Source organism: Chenopodium album, chromosome 4 (genome assembly GCF_948465745.1).
Source record: "Chenopodium album chromosome 4, dcCheAlbu1.1, whole genome shotgun sequence".
In the NCBI taxonomy this organism is placed as follows: Eukaryota; Viridiplantae; Streptophyta; class Magnoliopsida; order Caryophyllales; family Amaranthaceae; genus Chenopodium; species Chenopodium album.
Window position 1 is genome coordinate 63,870,245 of NC_137837.1, and position 20,671 is coordinate 63,890,915.

A 20,671-nucleotide genomic window follows, 5' to 3' on the forward strand; every position below is an offset into this window, starting at 1 on the left:
ACTCGAAAAACCGAAAACCCAAAAAATCGAACCGTAACCGATTCGAAAAATTGGGTACCCGAACCATTAAAAAGATTCGGGTCGGGTAACCGAACCCGTAAGAAATTAACGGTTCGGGTAGCGGGTACCCGTTAACGCAGTTTTGGGTACCCGAATTTCCCCAATATCTAAAATATCAGTTTTGTTTTTAATAAAATTGGAACAGTTTAGTTATGAAAAAAGCCGTGTTTTTTTATTTAAAAAAAAAGGACAAACAAACCCTAATTTCACGTCATTCTTTTTTCATTTCTCACTCACTCACTCAGCCTCCATCCCCCTCTCTCTCCTCCTCCTCCTCCTCTTCTCTAATCTCTGGTTCTCTAAGTCTATCTCAGGTAATTATTCCTTTTCCAGATTTAATTATTTGCAATGGATTCTATTTTTCTTCTAATTGTTTGTTAACTTTGTGTCTCATCCATTGAAGCGTACTCTGAGGTCTCCATTGAAGCGGCTTGCCGGCTTGTGAGCTTTCTCGTCTCCATTGAGATTTGAGGCAGCGTCATTCTAAGGTAAGATGTTTATCTTAAAATCATCGAACATCAATTTCGCATTCTAGGGTTTATCGTCAATTAAATTTGATGTAGTCAATTTAGGGATTTCCTAAGGTGGATTATTAAACTATTGGTAAATTGCTAAAGGTATGAACAATTGAAACCAGCGATATTTGTTGTTAGAATTTTTCTATTCAATTTTTTTAATTTTTTAATTTTTTCCAGAAGAAGTTATTGTTATTTTTCGAGCCAAATTTAATACTCTTGATATTTCCCTACTTATTTTGCAATGATAGTGTTCTTTAGTCTTAGTTAATGTTTACAATGATAGTGTTCTTTAGTTTGTTGATAATTTATATGAGTTTATGACTATTATTCATTGTGTAATTGATAATTTATATGAGTTTATGACTGTTATTCCTTTGACTTGATTTATATCAAAAGAGGGACATAGCTTGACTTGCGATATTTTCCTCTATGTTTGGTAGTAAAGCTAAATGCAATATATGCAAGCATGTGTTTGTTTGGTAGGGTTGATGTATACATTCAATATAGGTCTTTAGGTGCAAATGCAGCTTATTATTATGTCTTTTTATACATTAATAGTTGGGGGGATAGATTGAGAACAAGGCAGGTTGTGGCAATTATAAAGCGACATCTTTAATCTGCCAACTAATGACAAATTATCCTTATAATTTCAGTATATTTCTCTCACTGATATATGCAAAAGTGTTTAATCTGCCAACTTAGTGGCTTATTGATGTGTTTCTTGTTTTTTGTGTATACATGATTTCACTTATTTGTTTTTTTTTCTTTTTCATTTGTAGGAGTGTATGGAATTTGGAAGTAGTGGGGAGATGGAAAACTTATCGGCTACAAGTCAAGCTCCTCCAATTCCAAGTCCTCCTCCCGAGCCTTGGGAGTATGACCCTTGTCATATGAAGGAAAATAATGACCCCTTTGAGCAAGATGGTTGAAGCCTTGATTTGTGCTCAAGATTGGTTACGTACATATCAAGGTCCTCTTATACTCGAGGAGTGACTTGAAGATATGGAAAAAATTGAATCAGGTAACATTTAAATATTTTCTCTCTTTTTTTTTTAGTTTGTTTAAGTCTGATATCTTCCTATTAATTATTCCTTACTTTTTTTTATTTATTTTATTTTTTATTTAAAGAAATGATACCACTTGGTGAGGAACAATCCCTCTTTGTTGATGATGGTTAGAGGAAGGAGCTGTTAGAAACATGAAGGAGCTGTTAGAGGCAGGAGTTGTTAGAGGCAGGAGCTGTTATAAGCACGAAAGAACAATCCCTCTTTGTTGGTAGTTGGACTATTGAAGGCAGAAGTCATTGATGACTTAAGGCAGCATTTTTTTTAATTAATAGACAGTATTTTAAGGTTATATAATAAGCTGTATAAAAACTGTATGTTTGGACTATGGACTTTTTTAGTTTTTTTTTTTTTTTATAAGAAACTATTGTTTGTAATTTTGTATCAGACTATTTGGTTGTTATTTTTTTAATTCATGGACTATTTTTTTTTTTATTCAGATGGTTATTTTTGAAATTATGGATTTTTAATGTACTTTTCAGGTATTCAGGGTGAATTTTTATAATAAAAAAATACATAAGTAAAAAAAAAAAAACTAGAAAAAAAACACAGGTGTTAAATACATAAAAAGACCCAAACAACAAAAATTAATCTTATTGGTTCGGTTCGGATATTTGGTTCGGGTACCCGTATTTTCGAGTACCCGAAAATACGGGTACTGTAGGCGTCGCTCGAAGTGCGCCCACATTAAAGCATGTTGAGAATATGCTTGACACTCATAGGAAGTGGGAATTGACATATATGATTAGGGACAAGGAAAGTAGGGAATCGCCAACAAGTTTCTAAGGAACTTGTAAACCGTTCACGGATCATAAAAAGGCAACCACGATATAGGGACAACGATAGGCAACAACGATTGACCCGTGAAGGTTATACCCCATTCATAATCCATGATATTACTAACTCTATATGGTTCGAAACCACTAAAGGAGGATCGGGGATGATGGTACGAAGTGAGTCATGGAGTCACATTCGCCCGTATTGGCCTCTACTCGATTCTTATAGTGAAAAGTGATTCCCGCGATCTCAAAGGCATGCAAACAAAAAATCAATTTGTTCTAAACTATTATTAAGCTAAATTGGTTGAATATTAATGCAACACATTATTCTAAAATATTGTGACCACTTGAATTAATAACAAGATTAAAAAGGAACCTAAACCGGTTGTCCAAATTATCTTATTAGGCGTGATTTTCAATTACAGATTCCCTTTAAACATGCAATATGGTGATCATAATAAATATAATAAAATAAACATTAATATTGGAAGCAATTCAACAATAAATTGTTAGTCAAACCAAATAATAATAAACCTAATCATGATACTAGCAACAAGAATAAAAATAAGAGTAATTAAGTGATTAATTACTCACTTTTCGCGTTTTCTTGAATTGCTACATCATGAATAAACTGTTAGTAACTTCAATAAAAATATAAATCAAATGAAAATTAAATTAAATAAAGGTAGATTTGATTTGGTCCAAACCTTTTGTCAATTATACCTTTCACGCCTTGGTTTAAGTATAGAACTTTGGGTATTATATGGACTCCTTGGAGTGCTTAAGGGAAGAATGGTGTAATTATAAATATAGGTTTAAGGCTTAGAATATGAGAGAGAGAGAAGAGAATGATTTTTGGTGTAAAAGAGAGGAAGAGAGAGTAATTTGGTGATCAAGCTTATTGATGATTGAAAAAAGGGGAGATATGACCTCTATTTATAGAAAAAAAAGAGGAGTCGAAGAATCAAGAAAAGATAAGAATTCGAATTAGATAAAACTCTTGCGATAGACAGCAGTTTTTGCGGGTTTTTTTTTATCATATCTTTTGATCCAGATATTGGAATAAGATAAATAATATATCGTTGGAAAGATCTTGAAGTCTACTTTCTAAATTAATTAGAATTAGATAAAAATATTTTGTAGAATAAAAGATATGGCCGAAATAGTGAGACGGTGTTAGTTTTGGATAGAGTTTGACATTTTATTCATATATTTTCCGTTATAGCTCGGAATTGATATTATAATATATCATTGGAAAGATAATTTCAAGGGATATCCAACCATATAAAATTTGGATAAAAAATATGAGGCACAAAAATCATATCTGACTATCTTTGAACGTTTTTCAATTCAGATAGAAATAAGACTTTCAAAAGAAAAGTTTTATTCAATTTCAAACTCTTTAATCTTATCTTTTCAAAAAGGATAACTAAGATCTTTTAGAAACTTATAGAAGTTTCTAATTAATACTAATTGGTTTAGGAATGGGATTAAATAATTTGGACCCTCCATATGATCATTGGGTCGTAGGTAAGGTGAGCTTAGGTTCGGTTTGGGCTCAATTTAATATTTTGGCCATAACTTATTCGTTATAACTTAGATTTGGGCTTATATTTTATCATTGGAAAGCTCTTTTAAAGCCCCATCCAACTATTCAATCATTGAACCCAGATAATGGACCAAAATAAACTGAACTAAACATTTTTATAGAAAGAACACGAAATGAATGATTTTAAAGGACACGAAATGCATTATTTTGGGTTTAAAGGCATGAAAAGAAGAAAATAAGTTATGGTTTGGGGAAATGGGATAGGAGTTGGGTTGGTTTTATGAAATGTAAATATGGATTTAATCACTCCAAAAATTAAATATTCAACCCGACCAATAATGGCGGTGAAAGGTTGTTCATCATCGGGTTTGGTTTTGGAGAGACATTTTTAGGTGTCTACAGGTACCCGAACCTTATTGGATCGGTTTCGGGAATTGGTTTTAGCCTTAGCGGTTATTGGGTACCCGAACCGATAATGTTATTGGGACGGGTACCCGTCCCATGCTCTCCCCTAATTCCCCATGTAGAGAATGGCCATGGTGAAGTGTAGGTGTAGAGTAGAGACGGAGGACCATGTTGTAAGTTGGCATAAATTTGGCACTTAGGGCATCTTTTTACATATTGATGACAATTCCTATTCATAGTAGTACAATAATAACCTTCTCGCATTTTCCTTTGGACTAGCATTTTTCCATTAACATGGGTTCCACAAATGCCTTCGTGGACTATCCTCATAGCTCTTTGGGCGTCCTTTTTCCCTACACATAAGAGAGGTCGACCCTTAGGTACCCTTTTGTGTAACTCGTTGTCTATGAGTACGTATTGGGAAGCCAAGAGTCTTAATGCTCGTTTTGCTCATTTGTCAGCATGCGGAGGATATTCTCCTTTGGTGACGTAATTGAGTATATCTGTATACCACGGTTCTTCTTCTTCTTCTTATTTTTCATCTTAGACCACTTCATCGTCTTCTATAGCTTGAATGTAAGTTGGATTATGCCTTTTCTCTATGGTTAGAGGCATTTGCTCGATTTCCTTAGGAATCCTAACCATTGAGGCTAGTCTTGCCAAGGCATCAGCAAATTGGTTTTCCTCTCTAGGTAGATAGGTATATTCTACCTTTTCCAACTGGTTGGTGAGAGTTTCCAGATAGGTTTGGTAAGGGGCTAGACTTTCACTACTTACTTTCCATCTTTTAGATATTTGATTGATGATCAAGGAAGAGTCTCCGAATATTCGTAATTTCTTTACTCCCAATGCTAAAGCTGTTTCGAGGCCTATCACGCATGCTTTGTATTCGACAGCGTTGTTGGTAACGTCGAAATCTAGCTTTATAGCGATTGGAACATGCTCTTCTTTAAGTGATACTAATAGTACTTCAACGCTACATCCCTTTTGGTTTGAGGCTCCATCGAAGTATAAATTCCAAGTATCATCTTCTGTGACCATCAAGTCTTAAACTGGAAATTCGTTGTCATGTACTAGCGTCGAATCTTCTAGCAGCAAGCTCCGCAACAAAAGCGAAGCGAGCCGCGCTATTGGGAAATCCGCTAGGAAATCCGAGACCACAGATCCTTTGATAGCCTTTTGAGGCATGAACCTTACATCGAACTGGGCTAAATTGACTATCCACCTTGACATGCGCCCATTAAGTGTAGACTTTTCGAATAGATACTTAAGTGGATCCATTCGAGAAACTACAAAGACCGTATGCACGAGCATGTAATGTCTTAGCTTGGTTGTGATCCACACCAATGCGAGGCACAATTTATCAAACGGTGTGTAGCTTACTTCATACTTGAGCATTTTCTTGCTTAGATAGTAGATTGCATTTTCTTTTCCTTCTACTTCTTGTGCAAACATAGCCCCCATAGTCTCTTTAGTGACTGTTAAGTACAACCTAAGAGGGATCCTTGGAAGGTGCTAATACGGGAGGATTTGCTAGATAGGCTTTGATCTTCTCAAAGGCTTTTTGACAATCATCGTCCCATATTACTGGCACATTCTTTTTGAGCTTCTTGAATATTGGTTCACATATCGTTGTTAGTTTCGATATGAACCTACTTATATATTGCAACCGGCCAATGAATCCTCGAATTTTTTTTTTCAGTTTTGGGCGATGGCATTGACATGATCGCCTTGATCTTGGTTGGGTCTATCTCTATTCCTCTAGAGCTTATGACATACCGCAAGAGCTTGCCTGAGGTGACTCCAAAAGCACACTTTGATGGATTCAACCTTATGTTGTATTTTCTTAGCCTTTCGAAAAATTTTCTTAAGGCTACTTGATGTCCTGGGCGATCTTTTGACTTCACAATCATATCTTCTACATATAATTAAACCTCTTTGTGCATCATATCATGGAGTAGGGCATTTGCTGCTCGTTGGTAAGTAGCACCCGCGTTTTTCAACCCGAATGGCATTACCGTGTAACAGTAAGTACCCCAAGGTGTTATGAACGTTGTTTTCTCCATGTCTTCTTCTGCCATGAGAATCTGGTTGTATCCCGCATATCCATCCATAAATGAGAGAAGCGCATGATTTGCTGTATTATCTACTAAAATATCGATGTGTGGTAAAGAGAAGTCGTCCTTTGGACTTGCCTTATTTAAATCTCGATAGTCGACACACATTCTTACCCTTCCATCCTTCTTCGGAACTAGAACCACATTTGCTACCCATTCGTGGTATTTGGATACCCTGATAAAACCTGTAGTTATTTGTTTATGAACTTCTTCTTTTATTTTAAGAGCTATGTCGGGTTTCACATGACGCAACTTTTGTTTTATAGGTTTCATTCCTGGAATTAGTGATATAGTGTGTTGAGCTATTTCTCTATTAATGCCTGGCATATCTTCATATGACCAAGAAAATACATCCATAAATTCTTTGAGTAGATTAATTAAATCGGTTCTTTCTTCTTTATTAAGCGTTAATCCGATTTTAACTTCTCTTTTAATGGTTGAATCATTTGAGATATCAACCGTTTCAGTATCCTCAATTATAGATGTTTTCTTTTCAAGTGTTTCCGTTGCTTTAATAATTTCTTTGTCATTTTCATTGTTAGTTAAGCAATGTTTGTCATCTTGGGTTAATGAAAAACACGAGGAGTAAGAGGAAGAATACATATTATTGAATTCCGAAATCATTACATCGAATAGAGAAATGTCCTCGGGGACTTGATTGCTGACTATCCTAGGAGTGAAAATAGAAGAAATAGAAACAGGGAGTGCTACAGCTAAGGACTTGGAACACTCTTTAGGAAAAGACTCAGACTTAGAATCTGACTCCGACGACTCTTCAAACATTGGTTCATGCCTTGTTGTTATTGAGATTTTTCTTCCACTCAGAGTAGTCACCTTGATCGTCTTGCGCCATCTTTGTATTAAACCCTCCCTTGGAGTGATGAGCTTCGAAGGGTCAAAGTTCTCGCTTTGTAGGACCGTTTGAATGAGCGAGGAATTATCCTCTATATATTTCGGCTCATCCTTTTCAACCCGAAGAGTAGTCCCATGACATTAAAGTCCAAGCATGGGGGTGCTTTCTCCTTGTGAAACAGGGGGTGCTTTCGCCTTATGCTGTTTACTACGAAAGGTTCGGGAAATTCATAGCATGGATAGTCCTCTCCTTCTCTTATGAACTGTCCATTGAGAGTAAGAGGATATTGGTCCATTGGGATTGCTTTCTTTTGGGTGCGAGCGTTCTTACGCGCCTTGGACCTTTCCCAAGCTCGCTTAAGATCTTCCCGAGTTGGTTCGAAACCAAGTCCGAAAGTATCTAGCTTAGGGAGGCCAAGTAATTCCATTTGTTTTGCTATCTCCTTTTTCTGTCCTAGAGTTATTCCGGAAAAGTGTCCCTGTTTCTTGAGAATAGCATTTACCGTCATATTAGAGTGAGGGTCGTGACAAAGAGGGGTCCTTTCATCTTCCCCGATTAAGGAGACCTCTTCATTAAAGCCCCACAAATCTCATTATTCTCATCGTGCTCCACATTAATAATCGGATTTTCGACGGCTTTGATCCTCATAGGTGAAGCACCGATTGTAATAGTGTAAGGAATATTTCAAGCATTACCCCAAACTTTAACCCCATTGTGATCATACAATTAAGCATATTGGCGTCCAAAGGGAAGGAAGCTAGAGCAAAAGAGTCGTCAACAAGTTTTAGGAACTTGTAAACCGTTCACAAGGTGAAGGTTACACCCCTTAATGATCCAGGAGATCGTTAACTCCAATAGTTCTGGAACCATGACTGGAAGTTCGGGGATGAAGGTACAAATCCAATCTAAAAGAGAAAGAACTTGCCCTAATAATAGACCTCTACTTTATTCTTCTCGTATTCATGTGCGCTTTCTAACTAACATGCAATCAATAGATTTACCCTAAACCTGTTTAATCTATGTTGGTTGAATATTAATGCACAAATAAATCTATTATTGGCGATCACTTGAATTATAATCAAATTAACCCTAAAGAAGATTATTAATTTTCTTATTAAGCGTGATTACAAGTACCAATTCCCTTTAAACATGAATAAAAGGTGTGATCAAGCAATAATAATAAATAATATCAAACAACATAATAATAATCATAATAATTATAATAATAATCATGAAAATAATCATAATCATGTTAAAGAATAATATTAATAGCAAGATCCTAGGCATGATACTAACAAGATTAATAACAAACCCTAGCATGTCACTAAACAATAAAAATCAAAGCTTTAGCCCTAACATGATACTAACATGAATATTAGGAAAGATAATAGGAAGCATTCTTTTGATCATACCTGATATTAATAATTTTTATTTGTTAACCCTAAAGATCATAATAGGAATCAAAATAACAACCTAAACATGATTTCTATATCATAATATCAATAAAGCAATTATAATACTTACTTGGATGCCTCGTAGCTCTTTCTAATAACAAAATACACAAGTTAGTAACTTCAAGGAAAATAATAAAATCAAACAATTAAATTAAATAATTGAAATAGAGATAGTTTAGACTAAATTTGGGACAAAACCCTCAGAAATATCAAACCTTTCACGTCTAGGGCGAAGGCAACTTCGAATTATGCTACGTGTGTTTTTTAGTGCTAATGTATGAGGAATCGTGTTTGTAAAAGGCTAGACTAGAAAGAGAGAGAAAATCGAGAAATTATTGATGAGAGTTTATGATTTGAAAAGGGGGAGATATGACCTCTATTTATAGAAAAAAAAGAGGGTCGAAAAATAAGAAAATAATCTGAATTCGAATCGAAATAAAACTTGGTGGACAGCAGTTTTTGCGGATTTTGTTTTTATCATATCTTTTTATCCAGAAGTCCAAATAAGTCATATAATATGTTTTTGGAAAGATATTGAAGTCTAATTTCCAAAACAATTAGAATAAGATTAAAATATTTTGTAGATAAAATGATATGGCCAAAATAGTAGGACGGTGTCAGTTTTGGATAGAGTTTCGTATCTCATTCATATTTTTTTCGTTATAGCTCGGAATTAATATTATAATATATCATTGGAAAGATAGTTTCAAGATCTATCAAACCATATAATATTTGAATAAAGATTATGAGGCACAAAAATTATATCTGACTGTCTTTGAACATCTTTAAATTCGAATAGAATTAAGATTTAAGAAAAAGGAAAGTTTTTATTTAACTCAAATTCTTTGATTTTATCTTTTCAAAAAGGAAAATTAAGATCTTTTAAAATTTATAGAAGCTTATAATTAATATTAATTATTTTAGGAATATTATTAAACCTTTGGACCTTACACATGATCATTGGGTCGTAGGTAAAATCCGGTTTGGGCCAAGTTTAGTATTTTGGCCATAACTTCCTCATTATTCATCGGAATCGGGATTATAATATATCGTTAGAAAGGTTTTTTAAAGCCCCATCCAACTACACCATTATTGGACCCATATCATGGACCAAACTAAACTAGAATGCACGTTTTTCATAAAATAGGGTAAGAAAAGAAATATTTTCAAAAACAGAAAGAAGTGATACTTTAATAAAAACATCCACATCACTAGACTTTTCACACTTTCGTTTCATTCGATTATGATTCGACGTGAAAGATATTTATCATTGGGTTTGGTTTTGGGGAGACACATTTGGGTGTCTACAAATAGGGATCCCTCCAACTATAGCCTTTACTTGTTGGTGAAGAGATGAAGGGACGACCTTGAGGTCATGAAGCCAAGGGCGTCCCAACAATAGGTTGAAGGAAGCTTTAATATCTACCACTTGGAATGTAGTGGCATGTTCTATTACTCCCGCTGTTACATTCATAGTGATTTTTCCAAGAGCTTGGGGACGAGTATTGTCGTAGGCTCTTATTCCTTGCGTTGACGGGGTTAAGTCTTCATCCCTTATGCCTAGCATTGTCGCAGTTCTGAGTGGACAGACATTGATTGCCGATCCGTTATCTACAAGAGTCATTGGGACGTTCATCCTTTTGCAGACTACTGTGAGGTTTAGAGCTTTGTAATGTTTATCACCTTCCGAAGGTAAATCTTTGTCAGAAAAAGTGATTAGATTGATAGGACTAGGGAGATCACTCCACTACAAGAAATTAACCTTTTCGTAGCGATTATTTTAACCTTTAGTATCGATTGTAATTGCAACAAAAAACATTCCAAACGAATGGTCATTCGATACAATATCCCCCGTTGCCTTAGCCTTTAGTAGTGGTTTTCAATATCGTTGGGGTTGGCCTCAATAATCGATACGAAAAACTACATCCAATCGTGGTGATTATTGTAGCGATTACAATTGCTATAAATGTTTAACTCATTTTCTTCAAAAAAAAAAAAAAAACATGCGTATGATATTTACAAGATTCGAACATACAACCTCAAACTCTTATATTAAATGTTTCACCAATAAGCTATGACATATTTTATATATTCTTTGTCAAACAATATTTATATATCTAGTGTTGAAAAGGCTTTTCGTATTGATTTTTAAGATTTAGTGGCGATTGTAAATGATATGATTTCTCAAAATTATATAAATGTTTAAAAATAGTGTGGATATGTATTATTATGTTTTCCGTATCGATTTTATATGGGAAAACCATGGCAATTGTAAAATGATACAACTTCCTTAATTAATTCACAAACAGACTTGCATATTGTAGCGAATGTACAATCACTACGAAATAATCGCTACGAAAAGACATTTTTCTTGTAGTGCTCGTAAGGAAGTTAGCCAACCCCTCAAGAGTGGTTTTGGAATATATCCCTATCTTATCCAAGGCGTTCATTACCGCTAACCTATGTTGTCGAGATGTAGCTAGAAGTTTCCATACATTCATTTCGACCTTGGTGTTCTTGAATTGTTTGACAATATCATTGTCCTCTTTAATAGGTATGGGAACTTGTTTCACGGTAGGAATAGGTTGTGTAGAGATGAGAGGTTGCATTTTCTCAGATCTTGTGAGGACGTCTATGGGTGAATCTTCTTCATCCCAAAAATCGCTTACAGGATATATGACTGAAAGTGGAGGTTCTTCCATATCCTTAAGATAGACATCTTCATCATCACTGTCCCAAACCCCATTAATGCTAATATCTTGTTCTTGTGGGATTTGAATTAGCTTCCTATTATCAATCATCTTCTGAATTAAATCTCTGAATTTAAAACAGTTCTCAATGGTATGTCACCTTGATTGATGGTATGGACAGTAGAACCTATCTGTCCTCTTCAATGATTCAAACGGTCTCGGTTTGAGAGGTTTAACTTTACCACTCTCGGAAAGCATTTGAACATTTTAGCATAGGAAGTCCCAATTGGATTGTAGAGTTTATTACTCTTTTTGGGCGTGTCAATTACTTGGAGAGGGAATGGTTTCTTCTCCATAGGTGGAACTTTAAAATGTTTGTTTTGAAGCTCCTTTCTTTGTTTCTTTGCTAATTCAATAGCTTCACGTAACGAGTCTTTTCCCTCCCACATTGATCATATCAGAATCCAGACTTCTCTTTAGTTGCAGGTTCTTGTTCAGAAGGAAAATCATCCATGGCATCGAAAAAGGTTTCCTCCTCTTCTTCAATAGCATGAATTTCTTCAACAGGTTTGATGAGGGATGATGGATCAACATGGTCTTCCTCATCAGAGATAGCCAAAGAATCAGAGAGAAGTGCGTGGTTAATGCTTGGCTTCTTGCTTGCAGGGGGCAATGGAAGCTTATTGTTGTCAATCAAGTCTTGGATAGCTTCCTTAAGCTTCCAACAGTTCTCAGTGAGATGGCCCCTACCTTGATGGTATTTGCAATGTGCATTGGGGTTCCAGTTAGCTGTTCTCTTTTCAATCGGTGGATCCCCGAATGGTCCAATAGGAGTTATAAGACCTTTTGCATTCAGTCGATCGAATGCGGTGTCATAACTCATACCAATAGGAGTAAAGTTCCTCCTAAATGGTTTCTTTTTTCCTTAGTTGTTCATAGCAAGGACTGCACTCAAATTAAAGGTGCTAAAAATATTTGAGTGGGTGGTTTTGGAAGAAGGATTGTCTTTCTTCTTGCCTTTCTAGCCACTGTTAGAGTTATTGTTAGCAGCTTTTTACTTAACAAGGTCGTCTTCAATGTTAATCCCAATGTCATAGGCGACTATGAAGGTATGTAGATTGTTTTGGTACTTAAGATGCTTGGAGTACTTTTCTTGGAGGTTCTTGATGAACATCCTCACAGATTTTTTTTTCACTCGGTACTTCAATCATCCTAGCAGAGGTTTCTCTCCATTTATTGAAGAAAGAAGTGAAACCTTCATTCTCTTTTTGTTTAAGTATTTCAAGTTCCCTATGATCAGTTTCAACTTGAATATTGCATTTATACCTATCAATGAAAGCGTTTACAATTGATTCCCAAGTAGAGGTTTTTTCTTTGTCAAGGGAAAAGAACCATTGTTGGCAAACGGTCTCAAGAGATAAGGAAAATAAATAATGAAATACTTTTCTATCAATACCTTTAATATTCATTATAGTTTCAAAGGCTCTTAAATGAAAATAAGGGTTATCAGTTGCCTTGAACTTTGGGATGTCGTTGGCATTGAACTTCCGCGGAAGAAGCTCCTTGTCCACCGAGACCCCTTGCGAGCTAATGCCCTGGAACTTGTAATCATTGGATATCTTGCTCAAGCTCTCTTGCATGAGCTCCATTTGTTGTTGCTTCATAGGGTCATTAATTTGGAGGGTTAAGGTCTTTAGCAACTCAGTAACACCAGCCATTTTCTTCTTGAGCTCATTAACTTCTTCTTGACTCGCCATTATCTTCTTAGCTTTTCTTTTCCGAACGATTGGTTTGTTAAAAATTTGTAATTGAACGAAAAGGTTGTCTCTGATCAAACGCCCTTCCTTTCTTGACCACGCAGTGTAAATTAAACCATTTTTTATTTTAATGACTTGACTCAAATTAACTTTGACTTTACGGGTTTATAAAGAAAAAGAAAAAAGCAAAAATAGGGTGTTTATTTTTGGGAACCAAGTATAAGGGTTCAAACAAGTGGTTTAATTGGAGGATTAATATCTAATTTACCCCAAAAAAAAAAATGACGGAAAACACGCGCATACAAGACTCTCTAGACATGGTCGAAGTGTACATACATGTTAGTGTGTGCTTTGTTTGTGAGTGCAAGTGACATGCTTTAACTCTTGTGTAAGATCATGGGACTAAGTGCTTAGACTCAATTAAGGACCAAATAAGGTTATTGTCATTAACAAAATAATCGAACTGATTAATAAACTGTTTAATTAGACTCGTCGTGATGACTCGAGCAAAATCCTGAACTGTCGCCAAAGCAACAGGTTTGTCGCCGCACACTGCAGTGCAGCGTTAGACGACACGGTTGTCGCTCATCATTGCATAGTAGCGTTTGGCGCTGCAACCCAAATTTTTGCGCCATTGCTGGAACATTAATCTAGGACTGCTTTCAGTATTTTTACTCTACGGGACAGGCCTAAAGTCATACTCAATCAGTTCTGATTAATTTATTAAACTTTAATTACTCAAATTAATTAATTAGGCAAATTCCTTTCAGTCATTAATTAGTTTATTTAAGGCTTAAACACAAGTCAAACAAACGGTTAGGAAAAACACATAGAGTATGCACAACAAATAATGCACAAGTAGTCAAGTAGGCACAATAGGATGCAATGAGTTTGCAACCTAACCATGGCTCTAGTTCTCTAAAGTTCGGGATATGGGTTGGTCAAAGAGGGTCCATGTTTATGAGTCCGGATGCACCGCGCGGAAGCCTTAACTTTGGAAGGGTTGGCGCGAGTGGATGGGACCCCACGAGTTAAACTCGCTTTCATGGTTTGGTGAATTCAACATCCTCGGATGTACCCTTTGTTGCTCAGAGCGTTCAATCAGGTATATGGAGCATGAATTCCCAGAGGGTTATGTCCATATGTAGAACACATATAGGTTTCAGAAAAGTGAGAAAAACTCAATCCAGAAGTAGAATCGAGCCAACAGTGCTAGAACTGGTCGAAAAAAGAACTCATATTTCTGGCTCGGTATTGGAAGAGCGCAGCGCCAGCCAACAGGGACTGTCGTTGCGATATAGCCTTGTCGCCTGGTGATAGAATTGTCGCTCGGCGACAGAGCCATATCTTCGGCGACAGGCTCTGTTTTCTAGACGTCAGTTCTTACATGCCTTAGCAGCTTTCTGTATTCTTAAATTTTCCTGTTTTTCGCAGCATTATTTCGATCCTAGTTGTGAAAGATATTTCTCAAATTTCCTACGTGTAAAAATCTTATTTTTTTGAATCACTACGGATGGTCTTTCCAATGAGATTCTTTTTTATGCATATGACAATACTGTTAATCAAAATTACGCACATGAAATACTTAGAACTTTTCGAGTCTCATCCACTTATTCTAAATCATTGCCGAAATAAATTTCAGGAATGAAAATAGAAATCCTCCCAGTGGAGTTGCCAAAAACTGTAGGGAATATTTCAAGCATTACCCCAAACTTGAACCCCACTGTGATCATTCACTTAAGCATGGTGGCGTCCAAAGGGAAGGAAGCTAGAGCAAAAGAGTCGCCAACAAGTTTTAGGAACTTGTAAACTGTTCACAGGGTGAAGGTTACACCCCTTAACGATCCAAGAGATCGTTAACTCCAATAGGTCTGGAACCAAAACTGGAAGTTCGGGGATGAAGGTACAAATCCAATCTAAAAGAGAAAGAACCTGCCCAAATAATATGCCTCTACTTTATTCTTCTCGTATTCATGTGCGCGTTCTAACTAACATGAAATCATTAGGTTTACCCTAAACCTGTTTAATATATGTTGATTGAATATTAATGCACAAATAAAACTATTATTGGCGATCACTTAAATTATAATCAAATTAAGCTTAAACAAGATTATTAATTATCTTATTAAGCATGATTACAAGTACAATTTCCCTTTAAACATGCATAAAAGGCGCGATCAAGCAATAACAATAAATATAATCAACATAATAATCATAACAATAATGATAATAATAATCATTATAATCATAAATCATAAAAAAATCATATTCATGTTAAAGCATAATAATAGCAAGATCCTAGGCATGATACCAACAAGATTAATAACAAACCCCAGCATGTCACTAAATAATAAAAATCAAAGCTTTAACCCTAACATGATATTAGGAAAGACAATAGGAAGCACCATAGAAATCATAATTGATATAAGCAAATCACCCTAAATATGATACTAAGAAGCAATAAAACAACCTAACATGATACTAGGATTCAAAATAACAATCTAAGCATGATTTCTGTATCATAATATCAATAAAGCAATTAAAGCACTTTCTTGAATGCCTCGTACCTCTTTCTAATAACAAAATACACACGTTACTAACTTCAAGGAAAATATAAAATCAAACAATTAAATTAAAAAATTGAAATAAAGATTTGGGACCAAACCCTCAGAAATATCAAACCTTTCACGTCTAGGGCGAAGGCAAATTCGAATTGGGCTAGGTGTGTCTAGATCTTGTGAATGCAGAATTTTGTTTGTAAAAAGGCTAGTTTAGAAAGAGTGAGAGAAAATATCAAGAATTTCTTGATGAGAGTTGGTAATTCAAAACGGAGGTTTAAGGAGGCTATTTATAACGAAAATAAGCCGGAATATGATAAAAAAGAATGGGAGTTTCAAGAAGAATAAAACACGACGCTATCGCCGCACTAGCCTCTGTCGCTAGGTGAAAGCCTGTTGTGCAGCGCTGCAGGCAGTTTTCCACACGTTTTTATATTTTTGATAAAATTAAGCGTATGAGGGGTAAAATCGTAATTTCAGTTAAAACACTTCTTTTATTCTAAATAAAACTCATAAAACTCAATTATCAATGCTAATCACATAAGGATTCAAAAGAACCTTCTAGAAGACTATAATCAATCCTAATTGCATTAGGAATGATAATTCATAATAGGCTTTCCTCTAGATCATTGGGCCGCATATAAGGATCAAACCGGGCCCAGTTTAGTAATTTGGCCATAACTTTCTCATTATTCATCGGAATTGGGCTTATAATATATCGTTGGAAAGCTCTTTTCATTGCTGGACCCTTGCGATGGACCAAACTAAACTGGATTGGCTATTTTCATAAAATAGGTTTTCGAAAATAGAGAGAAAGAAGAGAATTAAAACTAACCGCAACACTAAACCTTTCACACTTTCACTTCATTCCATTATGATTCGACGTGAAAGGTATTGATCACCGGGTTTGGTTTTGGGGAGACACAAATGGGTGTCTACAATCAATCTATATTTTTATCATTGAATGAAGTAGGAGTACACATATATATACATGTTTGGGGAATAGTTTCAAGCCTTTAAAATCCCACTAGCTTGAACCCCACTGTGATCATACACTAAAGTACGGTGGCGTCCAAAAGGGAAGAAGATAGAGCAAAAGAGTCGCCAACAAGTTTTTAAGGAACTTGTAAACCATCACGAGGTGAAGGTTACACCCCTTAACGATCCAAGAGATCGTTAACTCCATAAGGTCATGAACCAAATAAGGGTTCGGGGATGAGGTACAAATCCAACCTAAAAGAGATTGAACCTGCCCTAATAATAGGCCTCTACTTTATTCTGCTCGTATTCATGTGCGCTTTCTGACTAACATACAATCAATAGGATTAACCCTAAACCTGTTTAATCTATGTTGGTTGAATTTAATGCACAAATAAACTATTATTGGCGATCACTTGAATTATAATCACAATTAACCCAAAACAAGATTATTAATTATCTTATTAAGCGTGATTGCAAATACCAATTCCCTTTAACATACAATAAAGGTGATCAAGCAATAACAATATAAAAATATGATACATATCAAGCAACATAATAATAATCATGATAATAATAATAATCATCATAAAAATAATAATAATAATATTCATAATCATCATAAATTATAACAATTATAATCATAATCATGTTCATGTTAATATTAAAGCATAATAAAAATAGCAAGATCCTAGGCATGATACTAACAAGATTAATAACAAACCCTAGCATGTCACTAAGCAATAAAAATCAAAGCTTTAGCCCTAACATGATACTAACAATCATAAATATTAGGAAGAACATAGGAAGCATCGTACTTTTAATCATACTTGATATTAAAATTACCCTAAACATGATACTAGGAATTAAAATAACAATCTAAGCATGATATCTACATCATAATATCAATTAAACCATTAAAGTACTTACTTGGATGCTTCGTACCTCTTTCTAATAACAAAATACACGCGTTAGTAACTTCAAGGAAAATAATAAACAAAACAATTAAATTAAATAATTGAAAGAGAGATTTGGGACCAAACCCTCAGAAATTAAAACCTTTCACGTCTAGGGCGAAGGCAACTTCGAATATGGCTAGGTGTATCTAGATCTTGTGAATGCGGAATTTTGTATTAAAAAAGCAAAGAAAGAAAAGAATGGAAGCTTGATGAATGAATAAAAGCTTGATGAAGAGAATTGATGAAAAGAATGAATGAAAGAGATGATGAAGAAGAGAATTGGTGAATCTTGGTGAATGATGGGAAGAATATTGGTAATCGATGATTGTTGATGAATGAAACCGGAGTTTTTGATACGATATTTATAAAGAAAATCATCCAAAAAAGATAATTTATCAAAACAGAGTCTAAAGACCACAAAACCACTTTGGCGCCAGACCTGGCTCATTGGCGCCAGGACCAGTGGCTAGCGCCAGGCGCCAATGTTGGCGTCTGGCGCCAAGGCCTGGGGTTGGACGCCAAACCGGATTTTAACGCGTTTTCGAAAATCTGACAATTTTACCGTACTGGAAGATAAAATAATATAATTTCAATCGAAAATGCTATTTGATCTAATTAAAACTCTAAAGAGTCCTAATTGAATTAAGAATGGAAAGAACCTTCTAAAATGTTCTAGAAGACTAAAACCATTCCTAATTACATTAGGAATGATAAATTATATTAGGCCCTCCCCTAGATCATTGGGCCGTACTTAAAACTCAAACCAGGCCCAGTTTAGTAAATTAGCCATAACTTCCTCAATATTCATCGGAATTGGGCTTATAATATATCGTTAGAAAGGTCTTTGCAAGCCCCATCCAACTATACCATTATTGGACCCATATTATGGACCAACCAAACTGGATTGGCTGTTTTCTCAAAATAAAGTTTTCAAAAACAGGGAGAAGAGAAAAGAAATAAAACTTTCCGCAACACTAGACCTTTCCACACTTTCGTTTCATTCGATTATGATTCGACGTGAAAGGTACTCATCACTGGGTTTGGTTTTGGGGAGACACAAATGGGTGTCTACAACATGTGATACAATTAGGGTTTTTTTGTAGTATAATAAACCTAGTATATCTAGAATATTCAAGAATGATACAAGGAGTAAAATAGGCATCCACACAATATTTCATAACACTCCCCCTTAGATGTCCATTGTTGAAGATTGTGCCTCGTTAAAACCTTATTAGGAAAAACCGTGTGGGATAAAAACCTAATGAAGGAAAAAAGAGAACAACATTCTTCCTAATACGCTTAGGATGCTGCATCGTTAAAAACCTTACCAGGAAAACTCAATGTGGGACAAAACCATGGTTAAGGGAAAAAGAGTGCAACGCATAGTTGTTCCCCTTGATGAATGCATAACGTATTAACGTGAAATCTTCCGGTGCAATAAATCCCATGCGATATGGTTGGGTAACTTCTTCCATGTAGTAGAACACCATTTCTTGATGATTGATCCTTTCAAATTGAATTTGAATCTTCAAATCTTCACATGGACTTACAGAGGCGTCTTCATAATTGTGGAAATTATACAAGTGTTTACCACTATTTCATTCGATAGTTTTATTTTGAATTATCATAACTATTAGATGTATGCCTTATTCTGGAGGTTATATATACTACAAAATGATGTTCAATAATTGATCACATTTTTCAAACTAATTTCCTGGCAACACTTGATATCATCTTATATATATTTCATTTTCCAGTATCATATGAATTAAGAAATTAAACTAATTACATATTTTGCTCATGGCTTTTCATGAGTTTGATAATAATTGCAATATTCAAGATATAATATATGTAGGGCTGGGTATTTAAATATATTGTATATAAGTTCTTCAGAAACTCTTCTTACATGAATCATAACAAGCTATTATTAAATTGGCGTCATCAATAATTTCATCTTTAGTGTAAGCCCATTGCAATATAAATATTTCTTTGAAAATTCCCATCAATGTTGTATGTACGCCTTACTATACATTGGACAGACATTCACACATACCACAATTATTATATAGAAGTTAGCTAGTGCATGCAATAGGAGATACAGGGATCATGATAAGATATTGAACAAAATATACAATGAGTAATGCATCTAACAACTTCCTAAACATGCAATAAGCAATCCATGCATTAAGCTATGACTCACGCATGCACATGGATATAAGAATCAAATTAATGCAAGAACCTGTACATTGTGAATTTAAAAATCCATATTTCATTGGACTTCTGGTCCATAATAAACTTTTAATTATTATCATTATGTCGAAATTAAAATAGACATATATATTTCAGATCCCTTATTCACTATTCCATTCTATAATGCATATGCATATTATTTATCGGTTCCATAGTATATCGGTATTATAAAATTCAGTAAGATATAAGTTCGCATGCTAATCTACTATGATACCTGAATACATCTCCAATTGGTACCATTAAAACCTTTTTTTTTTTTTTTTTCATATCACAGGCCATCTATTATAATTCTCAGATATCTATATGTACTACTTCTATCTACGGTATTTCATACATTATGGTATTAATATCAACTACACTATCTTGCCATATATCACATATATTGGAACCGGCCTTACAATCTACACTTCAGGTGTAATGATTCAACGAAAATAGGCAAGATCCAACTCAATGTATGCATATTCTTCTATGACCAAAATATATCTCTTTTTGCGTTTGAATGGGTCATAACGGTATACAAATTAAATAGTAGATGTGCAACCTATCTTGACATAAAAGTTGGCATGTAACTTTACAAAGTATCATTATAGGGATCAACTAATTATAGTTTTATAATTTTGCCAACTTACTTCAATTCTTCTCCCCTTAAGTTGGTAAAATATCTCAAATATCGTCCAATT

The 20,671-nt window shown here is 34.9% G+C and overlaps 1 long non-coding RNA gene across 1 annotated transcript; it reads left to right on the plus strand.

The window, feature by feature from the left end:
* Positions 1-305: 305 nt before the first annotated feature.
* On the plus strand, positions 306-1,643 carry LOC145627078 (uncharacterized). Its single transcript, XR_014111303.1, has 3 exons — positions 306-374; positions 464-548; positions 1,358-1,643. It is a non-coding gene; the product is annotated as an uncharacterized LOC145627078 (long non-coding RNA).
* Positions 1,644-20,671: the final 19,028 nt, after the last annotated feature.